General features: G+C 42.7%; 3 non-coding genes across 3 annotated transcripts; all 3 read right to left on the bottom strand.

The window, feature by feature from the left end:
• Positions 1–23: 23 nt before the first annotated feature.
• On the bottom strand, positions 24–142 carry LOC147266812 (5S ribosomal RNA). The gene has a single exon (XR_015114635.1). It is a non-coding gene; the product is annotated as a 5S ribosomal RNA (ribosomal RNA).
• Positions 143–451: 309 nt separating this feature from the next.
• Positions 452–570, bottom strand: LOC147266811 (5S ribosomal RNA). Its single transcript, XR_015114447.1, has one exon. It is a non-coding gene; the product is annotated as a 5S ribosomal RNA (ribosomal RNA).
• Positions 571–880: 310 nt separating this feature from the next.
• On the bottom strand, positions 881–999 carry LOC147266810 (5S ribosomal RNA). Its single transcript, XR_015115534.1, has one exon. It is a non-coding gene; the product is annotated as a 5S ribosomal RNA (ribosomal RNA).
• Between the last annotated feature and the right edge of the window lie 26,442 nt (positions 1,000–27,441).

The raw sequence follows: 27,441 nt of genomic DNA, 5'->3' as shown, positions 1-27,441 counted from the left end.
CTTTCCTCACAATGAAACAAAAAAGCTTACAGCACCTGGTAATCCCAGGCGGTCTCCCATCCAAGTACTAACCAGGCCCGACCCTGCTAAGCTTCCGAGATCAGACGAGATCGGGCGTGTTCAGAGTGGTATGGCCGTAAGCCCTTGACTCTCACACACATGGGCTCTATATCCATTTCACTCACTTTACAACCTCAAAAAAATTTGATGTGCAACAGCCTCACGGTCTTTTTACACACCAAATAGTTCTCCTGTCAATACAAAGAAAAGAATGTTGATGTCATCTAGAGAAAAGTACTGCATCTGCAATCTGTCTACTTCAAATTACACACTGCATGACATTCCATTCGAAAGCTGTGGAGGGCACTTCAAGAAAAGGTGTGTGAGGGAAGCTCGCTCATGCTTGTCCCCAAAGACTCAAAGCTGCCCTTTCCTCACAAAGAAATAAAAAAGCTTACAGCACCTGGTATTCCCAGGCGGTCTCCCATCCAAGTACTAACCAGGCCCGACCCTGCTTAGCTTCCGAGATCAGACGAGATCGGGCGTGTTCAGAGTGGTATGGCCGTAAGCCCTTGACTCTCACAACCATGGGCTCTATATCCATTTCACTCACTTTACAACCTCAGAAAAAAAGTGATGCGCAACAGCCTCAGGGTCTTTTCACACGCCAAATAGGTGTCCTGTCAATACAACGAAAAGAATGTTAATGTCATCGAGAGAAAAGTACTGCATCTGCCATCTGTCTACTTCAAATTACAAACTGCATGACATTCCATTCCAAAGCTGCGGAGGGCGCTTCAAGAAAAGGTGTGTGAGGGAAGCTCGCTCATGCTGGTCCCCAAAGACTCAAAGCTGCCCTTTCCTCACAAAGAAACAAAAAAGCTTACAGCACCTGGTATTCCCAGGCGGTCTTCCATCCAAGTACTAACCAGGCCCAACCCTGCTTAGCTTCCGAGATCAGACGAGATCGGGCGTGTTCAGAGTGGTATGGCCGTAAGCACTTGACTCTTACACACATGGGCTCTATATCCATTTCACTCACTTTACAACCTCAGAAAAAAAGTGATGCGCAACAGCCTCATGGTCTTTTCACACGCCAAACAGGTGTCCTGTCAATACAACGAAAAGAATGTTGATGTCATGTAGAGAAAAGTACTGCATCTGCCATCTGTCTACTTCAAATTACACGCTGATTGATATTCAATTTCAATGCTGCGGAGGGCGCTTCAAGAAAAGGTGTGTGAGGGAAGCTCGCTCATGCTGGTCCCCAAAGACTCAAAGCTGCCCTTTCCTCAAGCTGAAGTTAAAAAAATTGCAAATTGATCCTTCACAGGTACTTGTTCACGGAGATGGATGAAATAAAAATTGAATATATTCTAGTATTATAAAAATACAATGAACAAAATTATTAACAATGAGTAAGAGGATTTTCAAAACAAAACAAACAGTGTCTTTCTTGGTTCTGAGCTTTCGTTCCACTGAAAATTAAAATCTTTTTTAGTTAGATAGTTTAACATAAAATACCCTCAATTCATCCTTAACTCCTCAATTGTAAGGAAAAAACAGTTTCCTCTACAAAAGATAACCCTTTTGTTTTTTTTTTAATATACATCATATTTAATCCCTTTCAGAATCCTTAAGTTACTTTCTAAAACGGTATTCGTTAATTTACAACAACTAAAACTCAATATTTTACCTGTGGGCACACACACATTCATATGAAACACCTTATATTTAATTTTTACCTGTTTCAGGCCTGTTTATTGAAGCTCGTGTGCGGTCGGGGCTTCACAACTGTAATGGCCGCTTCACTCGCAGCTGAGCACACAATAAAAGCAAGTGCATGTGTATGTTAGTCCTCACAAATCCAGGGTTTTATTAGAAGGGGGAGAACGGGAATGGAGGATGAGAGTCTGAATGGTAATGGCAATGACGGTGGCAGTCACAATCCAAACACTCACACGCAATGGCGGGACAGCGAAAGTCACGAAGAAGAAAACACAGCAGGACAGGGCACAGCAGAACAGCAGAGCCATCGGATGGAAACCCGTCTCTCTCTCTCCAATGTCCGTCTCCTTCAAGCATATTATCTTAATTTAGCCACAATTATCAAACATTATCTCGTGTCGAATTCGCATTACCTTTACTTTCGCTCCAAAAATATTACAACGCTAAAGCTACGATTTGCAGGCACATTAGCACGGAATGCTATCCCTAGCTAGCACGTCGCTAACCATGTACACGTCCAGTCTCTTTTCACTACAACAGTTAGATAAAGCGCAAATACAGGCATAAATATTCACCTCTCGAAGGTCACACAGAAGTTTACATCAGGACCACCAGTCGTCGACCTCCAAAATAAACTTAAATGCTCTCCACACAAATGATGCCTCCCCTATCAGCTCTCTGATCATTGCCTCTGTTTCTCTCCCCATGCGCGCTAACTACTCACCTCACAAACCTGCGCCACTAGTCCCACCCCTTACACAGTATCTTTCCCGTGATTGGCTTTTGCGGTCTTAATACACCCAAAGATAAAACAGGAATGAAATGATTGACAGGTAACAATTGAGGTTACATATAAACACGGCTTCTTCCCCTCTCCTTATTCTCAGATCACTGATCTTTTACAGACTCAGAGAACTTAAAGACCTTTATATGAATTTATTTTTTAACTGTAAATAGTTTTACTTTTTAAATGTTACATATTATATTTATGCTTTTAACCTGCTCACATTATAACCAATTTTAACGATTATGAACTCTATTTATTTTTGAACTTTTTAACACATCTTTTTATGCTTTTTATGCGATGTAATTTATTTGATTTTTGTACAGGGCTACATGTTGTATGATAACAAGAGTGTATATTGTTTACAATGTGTTACAGTCAATGGGTGGCACGGTGGTACCGTGGTTAACAGTGTCGCCTCAAAGCAAGTTCAAGTCCTGGCTCGAGCACAGGTTCTTTCTGTGTGGTGTGTGCATGTTCTCCCCGTGCCTGCGTGGGTATTCTGTCTGCAATGGACTGGCTACCTGTCCAGGGTGAAACCTGCCTCTCACCTGAAAGCCACTGGGAAAGGCTCCAGCCTCCCCCTGCAACCCTTAACAGAAATAAGCTGGGATGCATGGAAGTATAGAAAGCGGATACAATGAAGCGCATACAAATTTTTCGAATGCATGAAAAAGTCTCACCTTTTGTTTTTTCATATTGGTTAGTTTGGAAGCATGGAATTTCTGACAAAGCCTAAGTTTGTATTGTTTATTCACTGATTTTTCTGACAATTTACAAACAAAGCTTTCAAAACTGAGAGGACAAGCAGTGGTGTTTAAGATCAACACCCAACATGGGGCTTGAACCAACAACCCTGAGACTAAGAGTCTCACGCTCGACTGACTGAGCTAATCAGGTTACGTCAGTGTAAGTCCCATAGCATGAAGTGCTCAGAGTGAGAGACTCACAGTCCTGTGAGTGATCACCCACCCATCTATCCATCCGTCCATCCATCCATCCATCCATCCATTTTTTCCGCTTATCCTGTTAAGGGTCACTGGGTGGGGCTGGAGCCTATCCCAGAGTGGACATTACCTTGGACAGGTCAGTGGTCCATCGCAGTCCACCGCAGCCAACAAATATTGACAGACAACCATTCACACTCACAGCCATACCTACGGTCAATTTAGAGTTGCATTTCCATTTGCATGTCTTTGGACTGTGGAAGGAAGCTGGAGTACCTGGAGAGAACCAGCACAGGGAAAACATGCAGACACTCTCAGGATTTATTCCAATGAAGCGCCTAAAAAAGGAGTGTTGGAACTCACTCAGATGAATGAGACATTATAAGCCATCAAATATATACATGTAGATATAGTGTTGGAGATCCAAGAAAACAGGGAGAAAAGAGAAGAGAAGAAGAAGAAGAAAAAAAAAAACAGCTTCTTTGACCAGATAACATAGTTGTCTATTTCAATGTTTGAGGTCTGAAAAAATAACTGATTAACTGTAAAATGTGATGGACAGGCAAGTACTTACTAGGATCAGGGCAGCTGGAAAATAGGCTCCTGCATCTGTAGGCAATATCAGAGACAAAGAAAAATCAACACAAATGAGCAGGCACTTGAACGATGCTAAAGCCACTCTTTTTTAAACAAATACAACCACAGCTTCTGCTCTATGGCCTTAACTACACTGTAATCATGCCATCAGACAGACTCATGCCAGAGCAGTAGCCTAGCACAAGATGGAGGGACGTAATTGCATGTAAACACAGTCAGTGTGCACTCATCTTAATATGAACCGACTTAACTGTTGTGTGACACGTATATTGTGTGTACTGTAAAATGGTTCAGACTATCAGAAAGCTTCATGAATTCACAGGCAAAATACAGATGTCGCACACATTAATTTGTGGAGGCTCGAGATGTAAAAAGTAAAGTCAACTCTCTGTGTTTTTTGGATTAATTTGCAAGCATTTTCAACATTTTGGCTAGCTGCTAAATCTGGCTAGCATGATGTGCACCGAGTGTAATTATCAATGCAAATGTGGCAGGATGAGACGTCCCATCCTAGCAGTGAGACTGGTTGGTGATGCCTGACTTGGCTTGTACCATCATTAGCCAACCAGTGTGTGGCGCTGCTCTATAAATACGGGCAGCATCTACCTGGTCCATCTCTTGCTCTTGGGGTCCGGGGTCCTCCCACTTCCTGGTCACCTCGCTTCCGCCTCTGATCGCCTCACGTCTGCCTTCTCGCCACCGTCTGTGCTGGTATGTAGCAGTAGCTCCCTGTAGCTCGTGTTGCATGCTGATCATGCACGTTTTTCATATTCACGTGTTTAATTGTAGGCGTCCGGCTTTTGGGACACGGTCCCTTAATCGCCGCTAGTGGGGAAACACCCCCCCCCCCCCATCTGACGTGCAGAGGCTGTTTGCCACAGCATACTAGCTGTGAAACCCTTTGCTCTGCATGCGTGCGATCTACACCTGATTGGCACAGCTGGTGAGCCGTGACACTGAGGAAGAACTAGCTGCTGCTTTGCTACCGGGCGCTGTCTTGCCAGACTATCCTGCTTTGCTAGATGCTCCTGCTTTGCTCTGGCTGCTGTTTGCTACAGACTACCCTGCTTTGCTCTGGCTGCTGTTTGCTACAGACTACCCTGCTTTGCTCTGGCTGCTGTTTTGCTACAGACTACCCTGCTTTGTTACAGGCTCCTGCTCTATTAGCCTGCTCTGCTACTAGCCTGTTCTGCGACCTACTGGCCATCTACACATGTTTTGCTTGTTTGTTTGTTCACTGTTTACTGTGTTCACTGGAGTGCTCTGCTTCTGTGTTAACGAAGTGGAATCCGCTGTGTGTTGAACTGGAGGTTGTTTCAGTAATTCACCTTGTTTAACCAGGGTCTGCCAGATCCTGATGTCCACCGTGTGGCGCCACTGAACTGTCCTTCATGGTGCTCTGAAGGTTTGGATCTGCATTGTTTCCCATTCCTCCGCTTGGGCTTCAGGGTGTAGCAAGCTGCTGGACGGCTATCTGTTAGCTCCCTGGTCTAGCAATGGAGAAATGAACTCGTTTCTGGTTATTTTGGGTTGTATTATTTTTCCTTGCTAATTTGTGTTTAATAATTAAATCTTGTTTCTCAAATTAATTTGTAAATTGTGGTTTGAGTTTGGTTCTGTTTTTTTTTTTTTGTTTAGTTTTGGTGTTAAATTATAATTCTTGTCATTTCGTTTCAGGTACTGGAAGCTCACGGTCCTGGTGTCGCTTTGCCTCTTGTGTGCTGTGCACCCCTGTTTTGCTTTAATCATGTGTTTTTAAATGTGATGTCCCAATTGATCAGGGTGTCTGTTGCCTTGGGATCCCTCCCCCCCACTGGTAAGCTCCAGACTTGTTTAGATTTATTCTTGTTCTCTTTTTAATCTGCTGGTCTGTTTACAATAAAATATTTTTGTCATGGAACCACGTCTCCTGCCAATTAGTAAATGAACCTGTGAGTGCCTTTTGGTCGGTACGTTAAGTATTTCCTTGGGCGAAATTCCCAAGGTGGCGTTGTCCGGCTTTGGTCACTACTATATTTTAATAAGTGCACCCCCCACTCGTGTGTGTCGCCACACAAACTGGAAACTTCACTTAGCCTCCACTGGCCTACAGACTTTGCGCCAGTGTCTACAATAAATGCAATCGCTACTCACCAAATGACTGTGATTGAGATGGATGACGAAAACCAAGGCTCTGGCCTCACATGTGCAGCTCAGGAGATTCTCCTTGCGTCCATAAGGCAAAGATACTGTTGATTTATTTACAGTGAAGTACTGTATTTTAGCATTACAGCATAGTTCTGTTAAACAGTCATGGGGTGTAATTTAACAGATTCCTATTAGAATTAACGGCAAAGTACTGTATTTTTATAAACAAGGTGATACTGTTGAAATCTTGTAGTAAATTTACAGCAATTGCTTGCAGTGTACAAGTCCCACCGCTTTCATAAAATTCATCACTGGATTCAGGACGACCCCTGCTACTCGGCTGCGGTGGGCGGGAGGAGGCTCAGGCCCAAACAACGCTGACTGCAGCTTTAATTTAATCCTAGGTTTATGTAATACTCTGATAAATATCAGTGATATTTATTTCATGATTTTCATAGGAATAAGTTAAGAATAAAATGCCAGTTCATGGTTAAGCTAAAATTTACATAAATTAGTATCATGAAGAAGATATTAAAATGTAAATAAAATTTGTTTAAAATTAGTAACATTCAAAAAAACATAATTTCATGGGGTGTGAATGTCCTTCAAAAATGTTAAAGTAATTCTCTTACGTTAGGTTACGTGCGTGAGTTCATGACCTTTAGTGTTTACACTTCCGGGAGAAACGCGCGCGAGGAAGGAGTATCGTGTAATGGCGTAACGTTATCGGAGTTTGGAGACTGTGTGTCGTCGGAGAGGAGTTTTCATCGGTAACGGACTGTGAACTGTAATTGACCGACGTGATCGGAGTGCGTGAGTCGGATTCTCCGCCACCGATTGTGTTTTGTTGAGCACCAGGCAAGTCCAGTTACAGAAGCTAGCGGGAGCTAGGCTAACGCTGTCCACGCTGAAGGGAGACGCCGCTGCAAGGACGGGACAGGAGCTTCGGATAGTCGCCTCGGGAGAGAGTCGTTCACGGAGGACGCGTCACTGCTGCCGACGGAGTCGGAGGACGGGTCGTGGTTGCCGACGGAGCCGGAGGATGTGCCGCTGCTGCCGAGTCACGGAGGTCTGTTGCTGCGGGTTGCTGCGAGCGGGACGGTCGCTGCCACAACGAGCGAGGGATTCATCGGCTGCGGTCCGGTATTGTTGACGTCACCGACACACGGGGGGATCTGGGAAAGGTTTCCATCATGAGCTCCAACTAAAGCGGGCCAACGAAAGTAAACAGACTGCACTCGAAATAAAATTAGACAGTTGAAAGAGACAAACAATATACCCCGGGGTCTTCTTTTTTATTTTCTATAGTCTTGTTTATTCAAGGTTTGAATGTGTTTTTCTGCAAGCTTTTAATACATTTTCTAAACTGAAATCTTGTGTTGGTTTCATTGAATTTGTGTGTTGTTACTGAAGCTTTACAGCAGAGTTTAAAGGTCAAGTGTACTCCCCATAGCCTCCATTTGAATATTTAAGAGTGAGAATCATACATTGCCCTAGATTGATTTTAATTATTCGAGATGGGACTTTTACCATACAAGATATTTGAAATGAGTTAAAGTGTTCCCTGTAAGCCTAAGGTGGGTTTTAATATTGGAGCCGGTGGTAAAAGGGTTACATTTAGAAATCTAAACCCCTGCTACCATGAGCACACATGGAAATAAAGACTCAACTGACCGCTCGGTCTACTTCAGCTAGCACACTGAACAATACTGTTGTTGACTTGCTAGCTGATAAGTGAGCAGCTGATGTTTGCAATAACATTGAATTAAACTAAAAATAGAGTCAATAGCTCAAATCCTATCACCACCAAAGGAGCCACGTCTTTAACACTTCAATCTCATAGCGACTCCTCAGGATTTCTTCTTCTCTCCATTGCATTTTGTAGGAGGCTCCTGCCGGTCCACACTGCCTTCCCCCTAACAGATTCAGCTACTGAGACTAAAGTTCGTTAGTGAGCTCAATGCATAAGTGACGTAATATTTGTTGAAAACTAAATAGGCGTGAAGCTGTAACCTCACATGAACACTCGAAGTCTAGATTTCAGCTGCATGTGAAGAAATCAGCATAAAATCCTTGTGTTGGTGTTTAAACCTGGACTACCAGAACCAGGCTAAGAGGTGTTTGTCTGTTAGCTGTGAAGCAAACTGAAACATGAAGGCTTTGAGGGTTTGTTCTCAACACAAAGAAAGATTCAATGCTCAAACTGCCAACTCTGTAAAAAAAAAAAAAAAAAAAAAAAATTTTACAAATTTCAGTTTATTTCTTCATGAAGATCTTAATGAGGCAATCAGCACCAGAGCACTAAAGTTAAAATTAGTAACACTGTCACTAACGATGGATTTATTTGACCCAATGTACTTTTCCTGATCAAATATAGTTTTCATCAAAATATAGTGTTTTTTTTATAATTAATTTCCCAATATGCAACGTCACATAAATGAAAAAATGGAGGACCCTATAAAATGACCTGACGTCAGTGTTCAAGGGTGAAGTCATTTTTGGAATGAAGAAGAGTTCATCCAGCTTTTTTTGCCTCGTGTCTCTGAACCAGCTCATTTGTTGTGTCCACGCAGAGAGAGAGAGAGGATAAATGTGATCGTGGAGAAGTCCTTTTGTTCTTCAACTGGTTCAACTTGATGGTGAGTCTCCTTTTATCAAGAATTACTGAATGCTTGTTATTCATGGCATTGTTAACACTTTATAAACCCTTCATTCAGAGCTGTAAAGAACCTTTAACCTCATATCCCAGACATCAAAGTGGGCCACTAACTGGTGAGATGAAGCTATGCTATGCTGCTACATTCTGAAGAGGTAAAGTAGCAGGTTCTGAGAGTGATGGCTAACCTGGATGTGTTCATCTCCTACTTTAATATCAGCGTCCCAACTTGGAGCTCTGACCACCTCCAGCTTTTTGTTCCTGTTTCTGCTTCAGTCAAGAGGGAACTCAAACCTGCAATAGAATCATCAACAACAATGGAATAGAAAACAGAGGAAGACAAAATATCATAAACTTACAAAGCTGAGAAATGTTCATGAAGAATAAATGCACACATTATGATTGAGGCCAGAAAGTAAAACTCCACACCAAATGTATTTTGACATGTAGGGATAATGAACTTGAATGTGTTGAAATAGCAGATAAATGAATCCACTATCACACAACAAGATGATGACCCACTATCACAAGATGGCGTCACAGATCCTGATGCTCTGTGCAGGAAACACCGAGCAAAACATGACTAAAACGCTCCTGTTGTTCCCTCCATGAAAAACTGTGGCACTGATGAGAAGAAGGATCCAAGCGTCCTCTGAGGATCCATCGCCGCACCATTCGGTAGAAGGATGATCGGGTCGGCACCAGGAGAAACCCTTGTGTCTCTGATGCAGGGAAGATGGAGCACTGAAGAGGCCACATTGTGGCGTCCTAAAGAGGACATTTGGTGGAGCCTGAGACAGCAAACATCATGCCGCCCTTCATCAGAAGAACCACAGCACTTCAGTCACGTGACTGAAGTCATCCATTCATGTCAGTGATGTCACTTGGCAGGACTGTCATTGCCGTCTCATTCTAGAAAAGAATCCAGACTCCACATGTGGCTCCCATGATAACTGATGGACCTGTGGTTGGAGGCTGGACGATGATGTCTGGTGGGGTTAAGATGGTGGGGGCTGTTTCAGTTCTAGTGCTGAAGGCTTTCGCCATGACAGTCAGACTCTCATCTGTCCTTCATGTTCCCTCAAATGTGCAGTGTGGACCTCACACACTGAATTTAGCCTGAAAACTCTTCATGAAAAGCAGGAGACTCAGAGTCTCTGTGGCTCAATCGGTCAGCGCTCGGCTGTTAACAGAGAGGCTGGTGGTTCGAGCCCACCCAGGGACGATGAACAGGCTCTACTGGTGCTTAGGACTCTGTTGATCAGCTGCTGAGTTGCTACTTGATGTCCACATTGGTCTGTTTCATCCTGAGTAGTTTGATCATAACAGAGTCGTTGCATCAATGATCTGAATGTGGACGGACAGATTGACCCTCCACAGCAGATGCATGTGACAGATCTCTTGATGAGACACTTTGTAGTAAAGCCAGATTCTGCCAGTCCAACTGACATATTTCAATCACACATGTTCAGAGATGGTTTGTTTTCCTGAATACATTTATTATTTTCTGATCACCTTGTGGATTTTTCATCATTCTCCTCATTACCATACTTTAGGTTGCAGTACCTTAGTTAGTCTTGGGTTTCAGAAATCATACAGCATACAAATAATAGCAGATTGAAACACATTTATTTAAAAGAATTTAAGGAAAAGAATTTATACAAATAATAGCAGGTTGAAACACATTTATTTAAAAGAATTTAACATGGTTACACACACACACACACACACATTCTGTCTTTGGTATAAAATGGTCTGTCACGTTCTCTCACGTTGCACAACAACAAAACAAACAAAGACGGCCATGTCCAGTGTGGTCCTGGATATGACGACTGGACTGCAGGGTCCCAGTATCACTGTGACAATTCTTTTACCAGCTATGACCTTGGACAAGAACTTCTCAGGAGGAAACTTATCATGGTGGCACAGTGAAGAAAACTGGACCTGAGCTGCCTGCTGAAATCTTGCAGGTGAAGGACAGAGCTCCACCTCTTTGACAGACACCACCACTGTTGGCTCATGTTGTCAGTTTTTGACACACACGCATCTAAACACACACACACACACATGCATGTTCTTGCACACAGAGACTTTTCCTCTGTTTTTGTTTTTTACTGGTTTTGAACCAGTAGTTGGTTTCTGTTGGTTTGATTTGCTTGACTGGTTGTTGTTTGTTTGACCTTGCAAATCAAAATTTTGGGTTCTGGCTTGTTCTGCTTTTCATTTTGAGTTTGTATTAAAGTTCTGTTGCTGAAAAAAAGACTTTTTTCCCTTTTTCTTGAAGTAAATATGAGAATTGAAACTGATGTATAACACCATGGATGTTACAAAAGTTAATAACATTAAAATAAAGAACTAAAAGACTGTTCTAACACCCCTCAGTAATGGTGAGGAAACACAACAACCTTTTGTTTATTTATATTATTTACTTGAGGTTCACTTTATCATTTTTTAACTGAAATCGAGGGTTTACTGACTAAAAAAGGTCCAGAGGCCCACAACAAAATATTCCAATCAATATTTCCATGATAAGGAAGCCTAACAAGGAAACCAAGAGATGGGAAACAACTTGGATGATAGAAAATTGTTTTCAGTTTATTTTACAGCTGATTGAAGACGTGGGTCAAAACTGACCGTTAACATAAGAGATGGGAACATGAGTTGATCCACATGATCCACTGAAGCGCCATTTTACCCTGCCACTGTGGCCACTGAGGTCACCATCATGAGCTGGAGTTGGGAATCTTGAACTGAACCTGGTATCACAGCGACACCTACTGCTGCTAAATGGAACAGCAACATTGAACCCAAGTACAGGATTGGAGGGAGACTGATGGTCGCTGTTTGGGTTTTTGAAGAACAAGGAGGGCGTTGGTTCAAGCTGGATTCTCAGAGACTATTTCCCCAACCTCTACATTGGCATCTACACTGTCATCCAGTCACATGACTGAAGTCATCCATTCATGTGATTGAAGTCATCCATTCATGTCAGTGATGTCACTTGGCAGGACTGTCATTGCCTCCACATTCTAGAAAAGAACCCAGACTCCACATTTACTCCTATCTATTATTGTGTCCCACCCTCCTGGTTCTTACTCTGAATTCTCAGAGTTTATATCCAGTTCAGTTCTCAAAACAGATGAAGTCATGAGTGTTGATAAATTTCCTTTTCTCCACTGATTATATGTCAGGGTTTGTGTGGGGGGGTGGAGCCTATCCCAGCAGCCTTCTGACAAGAGGCGGGGTTCACCCTGGATGAGTCACCAGTCCATCACAGGGCCAACACTCATAGACAGACAACCATTCACACTCACAGCCACACCTACAGTCAATTTAGAGTATCAATCAGCCTCGTCCTCTCTTGATGTCTTTGGACTGTGGGAGGAAGCTGGAGTACCAGAGAGAACCCACACAGACACAGGGAGAACATGCAGACTCCACAGCTGGGGCTCAAATCTGGAACCTTCTTGCTGTGAGGCAACAGTGCTGACCACTGCACCATTGTGTCCCCTGAAAATGCCACCAGAGCGTTTGGATTGTCTATAAAATCAAGTACACATGAACATTAAGAGGTTTTCACAGGGCTGGTGGTGCAATGGATAGCATGACTGACTACTGTCAGAAGATTCTAGGTTCAACTCCTGGCTCGCTCACTTAAAATTTTATACTCAGAAGCTTTCACACCTGAAGTGTGAACCACTGCTAAAAGTCCCTGAAATCCTCCAAGGTTTCCTCCTTGTCTGCTGTAAACATGAACACATGCATGGCTCCTGCTACCTCTCACATGTTAAGCTGGCACTTGACAGTGACAGCAGGAGAACAAAAAATCCCAGTGTGTCATCAACATTTCCTGGAAACTAAATGATAGAAGCTGTTGAATTTCTGTATCAGAACAAGGAGAAAGGAGCCCCAATGAAAGAGTGATGATTCTTTATTTTGATTTTGTTCTTCACTCCTACACAAGAGAGTGAAAGTGTCGGCTGGCTGGGAGCAACTGCCTGCTTCAGAATGGGACGAGCCTCAGGACTTTCCAGTGAGAGCTGCAAAGCTTTCACTTTATCAATGGAATCACTGGGAAAAGAAACTCATCCTGTCAGATGAAGGCCAAATAGTTTTGCTTCACTGTGTTGAGGGAGGGTTTGTTCAGATGATTCTAGAAGAATAAATCAAATGATCATCATTTAACATTCAGAAGAAGTGAATGCAGAGTTTTATTGATGGTTTCAGGAATCAGCCTCTGGGTTCGTGGTGCTCCAATCTTCAGACAACTGAAAGTGATGAAACCACCTGTGTTGAGTTGTCTTCCATCATGGAAAACTGAAAGGAAAAACTCACACAATTAAACATTCATTGGTTAACAGTTAGCTAAGCTACCAGTGGTCAAACCTGCAGCTGAGGGAACAAACAAGAGCAGGCTAACATTTGTATTTTAATTTTATGTATGCAAAGAATCAGAAAGGCAGTTACAATGACATCATCAATACAAAACCTTGGGCTCACAAAGATTAAGTGAAAAATTTCCACAATCAATCCCAAATTTAAGGCCTGAAGTTAGAAAATAATATTAGCTAGCTAGCTAACGTTAGCTCGTAAATGTTAGCAAGCTGGCACTATTTAGCACCATCAAATAGTTCAAACAAGGTCAACAGCTGTTATAATGATGGTCACATGATTTAAAAGATTAAAAACAACTCTCTGTATCAATGTAAGATAGAGTTACATAAATGAATAGAACATTACTCACTGACTGAAAATTGAAAAAGCACCAAACTTTGGTCCAGAGCTTGGTTCTAATGTGACTTGACAGCACTTTTTAGGGCCTGAGCCAGAAGGAACTTCTGGCAAAGACTCCATTATTTTCCCACTTTTTTTTCTTCTTGCAATCAACACGGCCCAGATTTCATCTGCAGGAAATAAAATTCACACATTTGATGAAGTTTGGTCAGACGGTGCAGACAAACTTGACACCCAGAGAGGTGAGCAGGTTTTGGACCAAGTTGAAGCTTGTGAAGTATTTGAGACAGAAAATGACAGAAAGCTGTGGCTGAGTTCTGGTTCTGCGTGTTTTAGATTTATTGCCCTCCCAGTAATGTCTTATTTCCAGCTCTGCTCTCCCTCAACTACTGTTTAGTGTCATATTTATTTTGCTGACTACTTCATTGACATGTGGTAAAAATGTCTTGTGTTTCCTGAAATTAACTGAGTGCTGCTCAGTAAAGTAGACATGACTTGAGATTCTATTCCTGCTTGGTCCATTTCAACATTCTTATCCTTCCTAGCATTGGAGATAAAGTATCAGTCAGGGCTGTACTTGATTAGTACTGCATATCGTACACATCAGTCACTGCCATTACACAGTGGAATGGAAGTTGAAATACTGTTTACCAGCAAGCTGAAAACTGTTGTGGTATTTGACAATTCTATTGTTTCTGAATGAAAATCATGTGAAGGAGAATCATTGAGACATCCTAAAAATGGCTGAGGTCTGCTGAGCTGCAGCAGGTCTGAGCTGCTTTTGATGCCCAGATGATGAGGAGGCAGTGAATGTTGGGTTTGGTGGAGCTGAAAAAATGCTGCAGGTGTTGAGAGGTCTGCTGGAGTGCAGGACTTCCTCTCCAGTTCTCAGCTTCTCCCTGCAGTTCCCACAAACACCACAACAGTCCCGGAACCCCTGCAGATGGTGGAGCACCATGATGACCCGATGCACCATCAGGGCATCAAAAAGCAGTCCTGATGATCAAAAAGGTCCCTCCACTCATTCAGGGTCAACTCTAGAAGAAGCTTCTGGAACAGATGAGCAAATACTCTCAACTAGAAATCATGATTTAAACACAATGTTGATTTTTACAATTTCCTTCAATGTTTTAAAAACCATCAAAGGGGAAAGAAGCCCAGATGGTCCAAACCTGTTTCCTGTCTCCTTCCATTGTGGAGAGCCTCTGTTCTGTCCTGCTGCTGTCCAGTTGTCTCTACTGAGCTCCTCTGCTGGTTCCACCTTGAAGAGGGTCTGAGCTAAAATTGAATCTTGGGGAACTTCAACCTTTGATCTCAGAGTTTTGTGTTTGATCTTAGAATTCTTTCTTTGATTTCACCTGAGACAAAGACATTGAATCTCAAGCTGCTGTTGAGGAGGCGGTGAGGTCCAGACCCCTGGATATGGTGGTTCCTCCCTAAACGTAGATTCTGTCAGCTCATGTTTTTAAATCAACTCACCATGAACACATGTAGATTTCAATGGACTGCAAATGTGTCTCATTTAATGGTAAACATGTCAAATATAAATTCCATCACCTGAGGAGGTCTGCTGCTGGAATTAAGCTCCAGATATTCACAAGATGTTTTATATCTTAAAAGAAAGCATTTTTATATTTGATTTATTATTCATTAGCCTGCTTCATGTGGTGTGATTTTATGTGTCGTATATTAAATAGAACTTTGTAAACGATCGTCCCTGAGGATGTTGAATGATGTCAAAAAAGTGTTCTCTCAGCTCTCCTTTCCTCTAAATAGAGGAGTCTCTGCTGAGGTCGTTCCCTCTCAGAGTCCTGACGTCTATTCAGATGCACCGAGAGACTCAGGCAAACAGAAGACAAGGGCAAGTGAAGTAACCTGAAAATGAGAGGGGACGTTCGACATCAAACTAAAACAGGAAGAACAGGACGCAAATGGGATATCAAAATAAGAGAGACCATGAGACATGACCCCGCCTCCCTCCTTGCCAACCATGTGTCAAGTGTTTTCTAGCTCAGTGACATTTCTGTAACTCATGGAGCAGCCTAGTGTCCTGTGAGCCATTTGTGAAACCTCTGGAGAAGTCAATCATTAGTAAATAATTGTTGATGGTACTTTTGGTTTTTCAGTGGCAGCAGTAGGAGGGAGAAGCTTTGTTATTTTCCTGTCCTTTTTCTCCTGTTTCTGGATGAGGAGTTTGGTTTTTCTTGCAGGACAGGTAGGGATCTTGGTTAGTTTGGTTTGTTGTGTTGGCACTGCTCACCTCTGAAGCTAAATAAACTGCTACTTTGTCTTTTGACCGTGAAGTTGGCTGGTTTTCTTGAGAGTGGAAGGCGAGGGAGCTCTCTCTCTATCGTGTGTGGCCCTGGTCCCCCCAGACCAGGACCAGGACAAAAAATAAAAGACAGACTCTGAGACATGCCCCCCCAGTTCCTGCTGCTTCCAGCTCTTCATATCGAGCCCCTCGTACAGTGGTTGAGAGAGACCACAAATATTAAAGGTGTCCACATAAATGGAGAAGAACACAAGGTGGCGCTGGACGCTGATGATGTTTTAACATATTGAAGTGAGCCCCCTAACACAGGACCTGCATTAATAAAACTCTTTGAAACACTGGGAAGCTCTGCTGGATATTAATTCTCCATTCTAAAACACAGGTTCTGACCTTTAATCACTCACCTCCAGAACACATGGAGGAAAACCTCCACCTGGATTGGGGCCAGAACTCCTTGAAGATGATAGAAGAAGATGGAACTCCATTTCCTTTCTGAGTCTGAGTCACAGGATTGATAGAGTAAAAATAAATGTCCTACCACAATATCTCTTTCTAGTTCCAGGACCAACTGGAGAAATTGCCTTCAAAACCGTTTCTGAATTGAACAAAATGCTTTCCAGATTTATCTTGCAGGGGAAGAAACCCAGGCTCAAATTTAAACCACACCATGAATGAGCCCCAGTTCCTGCTGTACTGGCCCATCAAAATCTGGAAAAATGTTTCCATAAAGTCCAAATCTCAATGAATAATTTGGAATGTTAACAGGAGAATATCACTACAAGTCATTTAATGATGTGCTTTTAATCCAGGGTTCAAGCCTCATGAAATGAACCCTAGATTTAAATCCTGGATTCAAAGAGAGTAACAACTTTCTACTCACTTGTGGAAAATGGAAATTTAAAAGATTTGAAAGCCTGAGAAGAGAATATCACTGAGAAAGTCTGACTTTTTAGAATCCTCTTAGGTGAGCAATTATTTTTGAACACGACATCAGAAATGAAACAGACTTTAATGATCCAATGCTGAAAATATTTTTGGCTGCCCATCAAGAAACAAGAAAAACCTCATATCGTATGTTGTTTTCCGTTTGACCTGATTCTTGGTTGTCAACTAACTGGCTCATTGGCTTTCTTGATGGAACAACAAAAGCAAAAGTTGAAGACTTTGAATATCCAGGCCTCTGGCGTGATTCTCAGCTGTCATTTAAATTTCACATGAACTCAGTGTCCAAGCAAATATCTGGTGGGCTAAAATTACGTTTGTTGTTCTGTTGACTTTTTCCACAAGAAGTCCAGAAAAGTATGATAACACAGTTCATGATCCTCATATTGGACTCCGCTGGTGGTTTCTATGGGAACACTGGTGACGGCCCCAGGCCTGGGGTCCTATGCAGTGTTCTGTGTGCAGGGTCCTGTTGGTGGGTGTGTTTGTGTCTTTGCAGGTCTGGAGCAGCCTGGTCATTCGGCTGACTGGGAGGACCAGGCCAGCGTTCCCAGTTAGGCCTGTTTAACCCCGCCTTCCCACACATTTGTCTCCCTTTTGTGCTCAGTCGGCGTGCTGTTGTTGTCCTTTTGTTTTTCCTTGTTTTCCACCAACAACATGCAGTAAACATTGACATCACATCCACACACTCACCTCCACTGCTGACACTGACTTCCACACCTTCCGCTTATTCCTTTCGAGTAAGGGTCGCGGGGGGCTGGAGCCTATCCCAGTGGCTACGGGCGAGAGGCGGGGTTCACCCTGGACAGGTCATCAGTCCATCGCAGGGCCAACATACAGAGACAAACAACCATTCACACTCACATTCATACCTATGGTCAATTTAGAGAACCCAAGTAGCCTAGTCCCCAAATTGCATGTCTTTGGACGGTGGGAGGAAGCCGGAGTACCGCAGAGAACCCACACAGGCACGGGGAGAACATGCAAACTCCACACAGAAAGATCCCGTGCCAGAGCCGGGACTCAAACCCGGAACCTTCTTGCTGTGAGGCCACAGTGCTGACCACTGCACCACCGTGCAGCCCTTCCACACCTCATATGGTTGATTATTTACTTCAATAAATGTTGATTTGCTGCTACTAGGTTTTGCTGCACCTCTGAGCCGGTCCTAACACATTCAGACATCAATCTTTGTCCTCTCAATGTCTGATATAATAGTCTTTGTAGATTTGTGCTCAGGTGTTTGGATTGAACCCATCATTATTTAATGTATGATTCCCAAAGTGTCAGGATTGAGGGTTGTGGATGGTGAGGGAGACCCAAACGCAGACATTTTTGGTGAACAAAACAGGGATTGTGACACAAAGACAACTCCACTGGTCAGTATTTATTTTCAAATGTGTCTGCTTGAATTTCCCTTCATACTTTAAGCAACTTTCAATTCCTTTCAGCTCACAATGCAACCTTGAGTGTAGAGATCATTTGTTTCTATGTCTGCCTAGAATCAGCAAAGAAACTGGTCATCGCACATTCATATTTTCCTCAAGTCAATTTTATCATTTGGAAACCATCTTGAGGATATTTGGAGAAAGTTCAATCATTCAGCTGCAGTTACAGTGACTTACAACACTGCAAAAAGAAAAAATCACCCCTCCACAAACACTCTTGTCCAACTTTTGTGCCCAGATTTTCTCCTCATGAGGCACCAAATCAAGTCAAGTCATTTTTATTTGTATGGAACCAAATCACAACAAAAGTTCTCTCATGACTCTTTACTAGTAGAGCAGGTCCAGCACCAAACTCCTTCAATGAATCTACACCCAACAATTCTCCATCAACAAGCACATCCTGCAACAGCGGTGATGAAAACCTTCCTTTTAACAGACAGGAATGTCGAGCAGATCCAGGATCAGTGGGGACGGCCTTCTGCTTTGACCGGTTGTATTTAAAGCTCCATCAGATTGGAACAACCTTTCCTCCTCACTTCGGTCTCTCACTTCCTTTCTCATCTTCAAATCATCAAGCATTTTCAAACATCTGCTCTTGTTTCTGATGCACCTCACCTTTTCTCTCCAGGATTCACTCTGTACTTGTTCTTGTTTGTTCTCTATACTGTACATATGTGGATATTTGTGTATGAATATGCATTGTGTACTTTAATGGTGCATGTAAGCAGTATTTATTTAGATGGGTGTTGAAATGTATGAGTATGGGTACACAGGCCCACTCTTATTCTGCAGTGGGATCTCTGATCATACTTTGTATAATACTGGATGGTGAGTGATGGGGTTTGGCTTTGGGGAACATTGTTGGCCTGTACCTGGGTGTATGATGTGTGTATCCTTGTCTTGAAATGTTTGGTATTTTGTTTAGAATCTACTTGTATTATTGTTGGTCATTATTTGTCAGGACCTCCTCCAAAATGAGATGGTGCATCTCAAGGGGCTACCCTTGAAATAAAGAATCAAGAATGAAGGTGTATGCTTGTCTTGGTGGACCCTCTGCTCCTCAAGCTGAGTCAACAGATTCCTGTGTTGCCTGAGTCATTGTGTATGGTGGCTGGCATTCGGCGCTTTCACCGCTGCAGCTCGAGCTTGATTGGCTGTCAGGACAGGTGTTATTAAGAATGGTAGAGGTGACAGTTTTGGCAGGACAAGTTGCTCCACATTCAGGAGATGGTGGGAATTTTAAAGGCTGGTGACAAACTCTTTCACTGTGTGGTTCAAAGTCCCTGGTTTCCTTGCAGCTTTGCACTGAGCAGGTGTTCATTCACATATCAGTAACAGGGTGACACTTTATCACAGCAGTGGACAAACATCAGCATTCATCACACAGCAGCTCCTCTGATCAACAGAACAAGCTAAAGTATTCTGGAGAATGAGGCCATGGATCCCTCTACCGCTCACATGCTAAACTGGCACTCTACCATTTGAGCTAATTCCCCTGCTAATGAGCACAGCAGATAATGCAGCTTGACCTTCATGCATGGTTGGCTGAGCGTCACCAGTTGAAGCTTCTCTGGTTCAACAAACCCTTGGGACCAAGACACAAATTGGAACCTGTGCAGGTCTAGACCCATATTTAAGTTGGTGGAGACAATTGACTGAATGAAAAGATTTGCCCAGAGTCCAGCTGACTTTTCTGAACTGACCCCTCATTTCTGTGTGGAGTAAACATCAGAGGAGGAGGGTGCAGGTTCTGCTTTGACCTCCTGACCTCCTGGGTAAAGCAGCGTAGATGTTGAGCTTGAAGGAGTTGACGGCCTCCTTCATCTTCTCATTGGTTTGCTCAGCATCATGAAGTGTTGCTGAAATTCAACATGTCAGCTGAGGCCAGAGATTCCTGTGTTCCGTGAGTCATTGTGTATCGTCTCTGTTGTTTGAAAGCACAAAGCTGTTCCTGATGGTCCAGTGTGTCATATGTTGGGCTCCCACAGCTGTAACTGGGGTTTGAGCTCCGTTAAGGGAATGGTTTTGTGGAGAGAACGAAGCACAAGAATTGACAATTTCAGCAGGAAAGGTGACCATTGCTCCACAATGTCAGTCCCAGGGGGAATTCATGCTTCCCCCAGCATGGCCCTATGATCAACAGAAATGAACTGCCAGTGGAGATCCTCAGTAATCCAGGTCATGGTTTCTCTAGATTTCTGTGTTGTAGTCAGGACACTTGCAAATATCAGCCTCTTTCCTCCATGATCTCTCATTTTTTCTGTTCTCTCCATTTCTCCTCTTCGTTTCTATTCCTTGCTGACTGTTGTTCCTCATTTGTGGCAGAGTTCAGTCAGTGGACCAGACATTTTGCCACTACACTGTCCATCATCAGGGCATTTAACATCCAGGACTGGCTCCCAGATCATCGCCATGACCTCATCCCCTGCACCAGTGGACAGTTCATCAAGGATGGCAAACATGTGGGTCTCAATTCCACTCCATCTTTGTAGGTTGGTTACATTTCCTCCTCGTCTTTAATACATCTTAAGTTGACATTTTTCTGTTTTTTCTTGGCTGCCAGGCTGTCTTACTTTTCAATGGCACAGCAGCAACAAGGGTTGCTATGGTGCAGTTGGTAAAATCCCTATCTATGGTCTGCAGAAATATGCTGTGAGTTCTTTTTTTTAACAGAAATTCAAAGACTGACCAAGGACACCAAAGCACAGAATTTAGAGATCAAAGAAAGAAATCCAAGACGGAAAAAGAAGATCAGAAAATGGCACAGATCAATAAGATCCATAGACTCATCAGTGAAGGTTTTCTTGTGGTTCACGGTCACTTTTTGTCGTACTGGTGTGATGATGTCAGACCCTTCACATTCAGTTCAAACACTACAAAGTGCAGCGTGTGATGCAGAGGGCAGCAGCCTTGTGCTTGGTTCCGTCATGGTTCTCTGCAATTTTAGCAAACTCACCAAAGACCTCCCTGAAAGCAGGATAATTTTCCCAGAGTTCTTTTTTGACCAAGTACCAATTTGTCCCTCTTTCAAAACAACAAACAAAGATGAGATCAGATGACATGGACGATATGATATGGATGTTATTTATGGCTTTCAAACTCCAAATATTCAATTTTTTCTTCAGGGCTTTTGAGAGGTTCTGGGTAATGAATGAAAATTTAAATTGGACAGAAACGACATGCAGGGTCACTGTGTGTGTTTACGCGTGTGTGTATTTCTTGATTTATCGTGCTGGAGACCATTTCCATCATCAACACTGATCAGGAGTCCTCTTCCTCATGGGGACCAAAGACCGGCCCTGATGCAACACAACGCAGTTTGTCAGTTCTTGCATGAATTTCAGAGTCAAGGTCTGGATTGAGTTTAGTTTCAAATAAAGATTAAGATACATTTGGTTAAGATTAAGATTAAGGTTAGGCTGCACATAGAATGAAGTCGATGGAATGTTCTAATAAGAATAGCTGGGCACACCTGAGTGTGTTTGCATGCAGACTTTCTCTTGTGACAACTGATGTCATTTGGAAACCATCTTGAGGACATTTGGAGAAAGTTCAATCTTTTAGCTGCAGTTACAGTGACTTACAACACTGCAAAAAAAAAAAAAAATCACCCTTCCACAAACACTCTTGTCCAACATTTGTGGCCAGATTTTCTCTTCATGAGGCACCAAATCAAGTCAAGTCAGTTTTATTTGTATCAAACCAAATCACTACAAAAAAAGGCAAAAAAGGCAAACCTCAGCTGTTCTGAAACTCTTCTCCTGAATCACTCCTGAGCTGCAGCAAGAAAAAATACCAGTGCCCAACCAGATCAACTTCATGGCTGCTAACAGCCTCAGACACTTGATTTCCATCAATCTGGAGCCAAGAAGGCCCTCACCTGTGGTTCTCCTCCAGGAGGGTCCAGGTTCTGCCATTGTGGCTCCTTGTGCCACTGCCAGAGAGCCTCAGCTGCACACTGCAACATTTCAACAGGAGATTTACATTCCTTCAAATGTCCTGACATCTTATTCCAATGGTTCTGTTCCATCTTTATATTTTAAAATCAATCACACAATGAAAGCTGCCACAGCTGGTTTAAGAGAGAGAACACGCTAAGAGATTTGAAACCAGTAAAATATGCTTTTCTGTGTGCAAACTAGTGAGGGGCATGGAAGGATATTTTACCACCAATACAGAACCCAAACTTTAGTCATGTGATGAGATGGTGACTCTGATTATGAAGTTAATGGACAAAATGTGAATTGAAAGAAAATGCATTTCTTCTGTAGACTTTGATCCAACATTTGAAGTTAGATTTTGGTGGCTGCTCTATGTTGGAGGAAACCAGGCTGATGTTGGAACGTCACAGGGAAACTCGTTTGCCTCCTCAGACTGTGTGGCAGACTGCAATATGAAATGAATTAATTCATTGACAAAGTAGAATTTTTCCACAGGAGCGACTGGCTCCTGAGTTGTTGCATTTATTGTTAACATTAAACACACAGTCTGTGTTCATGGCAATAAGAAATTAATTTCATTTTTCTAAAGGACAAGAAATGAACCAGAACATTAGAACCTCATAATATCTCTTTATCAGTTTGTTCCATGGGACACATTCCAGACAGGAAGATCCCCCTGAGACTTGAACTCTGACCACTGATTCAGAGTCCAGAGTGCTCACCATTTCACCATGGAACCAAACACAAGGAGGAGTTTCCTCAAAATACAACTTGACATCACCTGCAATCCAAACTGTTGATATTTGGAGGTTCATCTTGCTCTTGTTCCAGACTACATTGCCAAAAGGAACATGAACCACAAGGAAATCATGGAACTCCAGATTTATTCAGGACCTTCTAACGACATCGTATGACCTGTGAGCAAAGACTGGCCACGCCTTCCTTAATTTATCAGTTAATTACTGCTTCAACAAACATGCCACTTAATTAAGTTACCAGAATTTCTCTCATTGAAAAACCCACCAGCCTGATTTCTTGACATGACATGAAAAATTCTCAAAAACACACAGTTGGGGTCCACAGATACAAGGTTAACCAGGAGCAATCCTGCTCCTGAACCATGGATGGAACAAAATCCACTGGAAAACTCAGCAATTCCTGAGTGCCACATCCATCCAGGAGCTTGGGTCTCCACTTGACTGTGATGATCCATGAGATCCAAGGAGGACAGAGGAAAGAAGGATCCTGTTGGAGATCTCCTACCTTCTTCCTACAAGTCAGAGGTTCATAACCTCCCTTGTTGGTGGTGCCCTCAACCTGCTGAGAGCATCACTTTGTTAACTACAGAGAAACATAGCAGCTCTTCTGAAGGCTGCAGGAAACCTGCTGGAACTGAGACTTGGACTCAGGTCACTGGATTCAAAGTCCAGGGTGCTAACAGGTCCACCATGGCATCTGGGCTTTACTTACCGTGTAAAAAGGACCACAGTGGTCGTCTGGTTTTAATTTTCACAAACAAATACGGTTTAAAACTTTTAGACAGTGACACAGGGCTCTTATTTGAAGGGCCATGGGATGTGAAATATCCCAAACCTCTGAGATCAGAGCGATCACTTTGATCTCAGGGTCCTGACTTTGGGGGTTCTTCCTTTGGTCTTCAAATACTTGTGGTTTTTATTGGCATAACTTTCAATTTGCACGCAAAAAGAGAATCACAGTCAACTTAAACCCAGCAGACAGTGTTTATTTCTAATGAATCAGACAATCGCACGAATGAGAATTAAAGGAAAAACAAAAAAAAAAGGTTTAAAAAAATCATTCACCACTCTGAAGCTTTTGAAAGTTCATTTGAAGGTTTAAAGGTTGTGGTGAGGAGGACACCCTGATCCTCCCTGTCGTCACTGCCAGGATTCTTTCTTCTGGTGCTGTGGTTCTTCTGATGAAGGGCGGCATGATGTTTGCTGTCTCAGGCTCCACCAAATGTCCTCTTCAGGACGCCACAATGTGGCCTCTTCAGTGCATCGGAGACACAAGGGTTTCTCCTGGTGCCGACCCGATCATCCTTCTACCGAATGGTGCGGCGATGGATCCTCAGAGGATGCTGGGATCCTTCTTCTCATCAGTGCCACAGTTTTTCATGGAGGGAACAACAGGAGCTTTTTAGTCATGTTTTGCTTGGTGTTTCCTGCTCAGAGCATCAGGATCTGTGACGCCATCTTGTGGTAGTGGGTCATCATCTTGTTGTGTGATAGTGGATTCATTCATCTGCTATTTCAACACATTCAAGTTCATTATCCCTACATGTCAAAATACATTTGGTGTGGAGTTTTACTTTCTGGCCTCAATCATAATGTGTGCATTTATTCTTCATGAACATTTCTCAGCTTTGTAAGTTTATGATATTTTGTCTTCCTCTGTTTTCTATTCCATTGTTGTTGATGATTCTATTGCAGGTTTGAGTTCCCTGTTGACTGAAGCAGAAACAGGAACAAAAAGCTGGAGGTGGTCAGAGCTCCAAGTTGGGACGCTGATATTAAAGTAGGAGATGAACACATCCAGGTTAGCCATCACTCTCAGAACCTGCTACTTTACCTCTTCAGAATGTAGCAGCATAGCATAGCTTCATCTCACCAGTTAGTGGCCCACTTTGATGTCTGGGATATGAGGTTAAAGGTTCTTTACAGCTCTGAATGAAGGGTTTATAAAGTGTTAACAATGCCATGAATAACACAAGCATTCAGTAATCCTTGATAAAAGGAGACTCACCATCAAGTTGGACAAGTTGAAGAACAAAAGGACTTCTCCACGATCACATTTATCCTCTCTCTCTCTCTGCGTGGACACAACAAATGAACTGGTTCAGAGACACGAGGCAAAAAAAGCTGGATGAACTCTTCTTCATTCCAAAAATGACTTCACCCTTGAACACTGACGTCAGGTCATTTTATAGGGTCCTCCATTTTTTCATTTATGTGACGTTGCATATTGGGAAATAATTAATGATAAAAATAAAATATTTTGATGAAAACTATATTTGATCAGGAAAACTACATTGGGTCAAATAAATCCATCGTTAGTGACAGTGTTACTAATTTTAACTTTAGTGCTCTGGTGCTGATTGCGTCATTAAGATCTTCATGAAGAAATAAACTGAGATTTGTAAAAAAAAAAAAATTATTTATTTATTTTTTTTACAGAGTTGGCAGTTTGAGCATTGAATCTTTCTTTGTGTTGAGAACAAACCCTCAAAGCCTTCATGTTTCAGTTTGCTTCACAGCTAACAGACAAACACCTCTTAGCCTGGTTCTGGTAGTCCAGGTTTAAACACCAACACAAGGATTTTATGCTGATTTCTTCACATGCAGCTGAAATCTAGACTTCGAGTGTTCATGTGAGGTTACAGCTTCACGCCTATTTAGTTTTCAACAAATATTAAGTCACTTTTATGCATTGAGCTTACTAACGAACTTTAGTCTCAGTAGCTGAATCTGTTAGGGGGAAGGCAGTGTGGACCGGCAGGAGCCTCCTACAAAATGCAATGGAGAGAAGAAGAAATCCTGAGGAGTCGCTATGAGATTGAAGTGTTAAAGACGTGGCTCCTTTGGTGGTGATATGATTTGAGCTATTGACTCTATTTTTAGTTTATTTCAATGTTATTGCAAACATCAGCTGCTCACTTATCAGCTAGCAAGTAAACAACAGTATTGTTCAGTGTGCTAGCTGAAGTAGACCGAGCGGTCAGTTGAGTCTTTATTTCCATGTGTGCTCATGGTAGCAGGGGTTTAGATTTCTAAATGTAACCCTTTTACCACCGGCTCCAATATTAAAACCCACCTTAGGCTTACAGGGAACACTTTAACTCATTTCAAATATCTTGTATGGTAAAAGTCCCATCTGGAATAATTAATATCAATCTAGGGCAATGTATGATTCTCACTCTTAAATATTCAAATGGAGGCTATGGGGAGAACACTTGACCTTTAAACTCTGCTGTAAAGCTTCAGTAACAACACACAAATTCAATGAAACAACACAAGATTTCAGTTTAGAAAATGTATTAAAGGCTTGCAGAAAAACACATTCAAACTTTGAATAAACAAGACTATAGAAAATAAAAAGAACCCCGGGGTATATTGTTTGTCTTTTTTTCAACTGTCTAATTTTATTTCGAGTGCACTCTTGTTTACTTTCGTTGGCCCGCTTTAGTTGGAGCTCATGATGGAAACCTTTACCAGATCCCCCCGTGTGTCGGTGAAGTCAACAATACTGGACCGCAGCCGATGAATCCCTCGCTCGTTGTGGCAGCAACCGTCCCGCTCGCAGCAGCCCGCAGCAACAGACCTCCGTGACTCGGCAGCAGCGGCACATCCTCCGGCTCCGTCGGCAACCACGACCCGTCCTCCGACTCCGTCGGCAGCAGTGACGCGTCCGCCGTTAACGGCTCTCTCCCGAGGCGACTATCCGAAGCTCCTGTCCCGTCCGTGCAGCGGCGTCTCCCTTCAGCGTGGACAGCGTTAGCCTAGCTCCCGCTAGCTTCTGTAACTGGACTTGCCTGGTGCTCAACAAAACACAATCGGTGGCGGAGAATCCGACTCACGCACTCCGATCACGTCGGTCAATTACAGTTCACAGTCCGTTACCGATAAAAACTCCTCTCCGACGACACACAGTCTCCAAACTCCGATAACGTTACGCCATTACACGATGCTCCTTCTTCCTCGCGCGCGTTTCTCCCGGAAGTGTAAACACTAAAGGTCATGAACTCACGCACGTAACCTAACGTAATAGAATTACTTTAACATTTTTGAAAGACATTCACACCCCATGAAATGATGTTTTTTTGAAAGTTACTAATTTTAAACAAATTTGATCTACATTTTAATATCTTCTTCATAATACTAATTTATGTAAATTTTAGCTTAACCATGAACTGGCATTTTATTCTTAATTTATTCCTGTGAAAATCATGAAATAAATACCACTGATTTATCAGAGTATTACATCAACCTAGGAATAAATTCAAGCTGCAGTCAGCATTGTTTGGGCCTGAGCCTCCTCCCGCCCACCGTAGCCGAGTAGCAGGGGTCGTCCTGAATCCAATGATGAATTTTATGAAAGCGGTGGGACTTGTACACTGCAAGCAATTGCTGTAAATTTACTACAAGATTTCAATAGTATCACCGTTTTTAAAATTACAGTACTTTGCCGTTAATTCTAATAGGAATCTGTTAAATTACACCCCATGACTGTTTAACAGAACTATGC

The sequence above is a fragment of the Aulostomus chinensis genome, chromosome 4 (assembly GCF_037954235.1).
Source record: "Aulostomus chinensis isolate RoL2024-O1b breed Wild chromosome 4, RoL_Achi_v1.0, whole genome shotgun sequence".
Taxonomy (NCBI): domain Eukaryota; kingdom Metazoa; phylum Chordata; class Actinopteri; order Syngnathiformes; family Aulostomidae; genus Aulostomus; species Aulostomus chinensis.
This window is presented reverse-complemented; position numbering and strand designations above follow the sequence as displayed.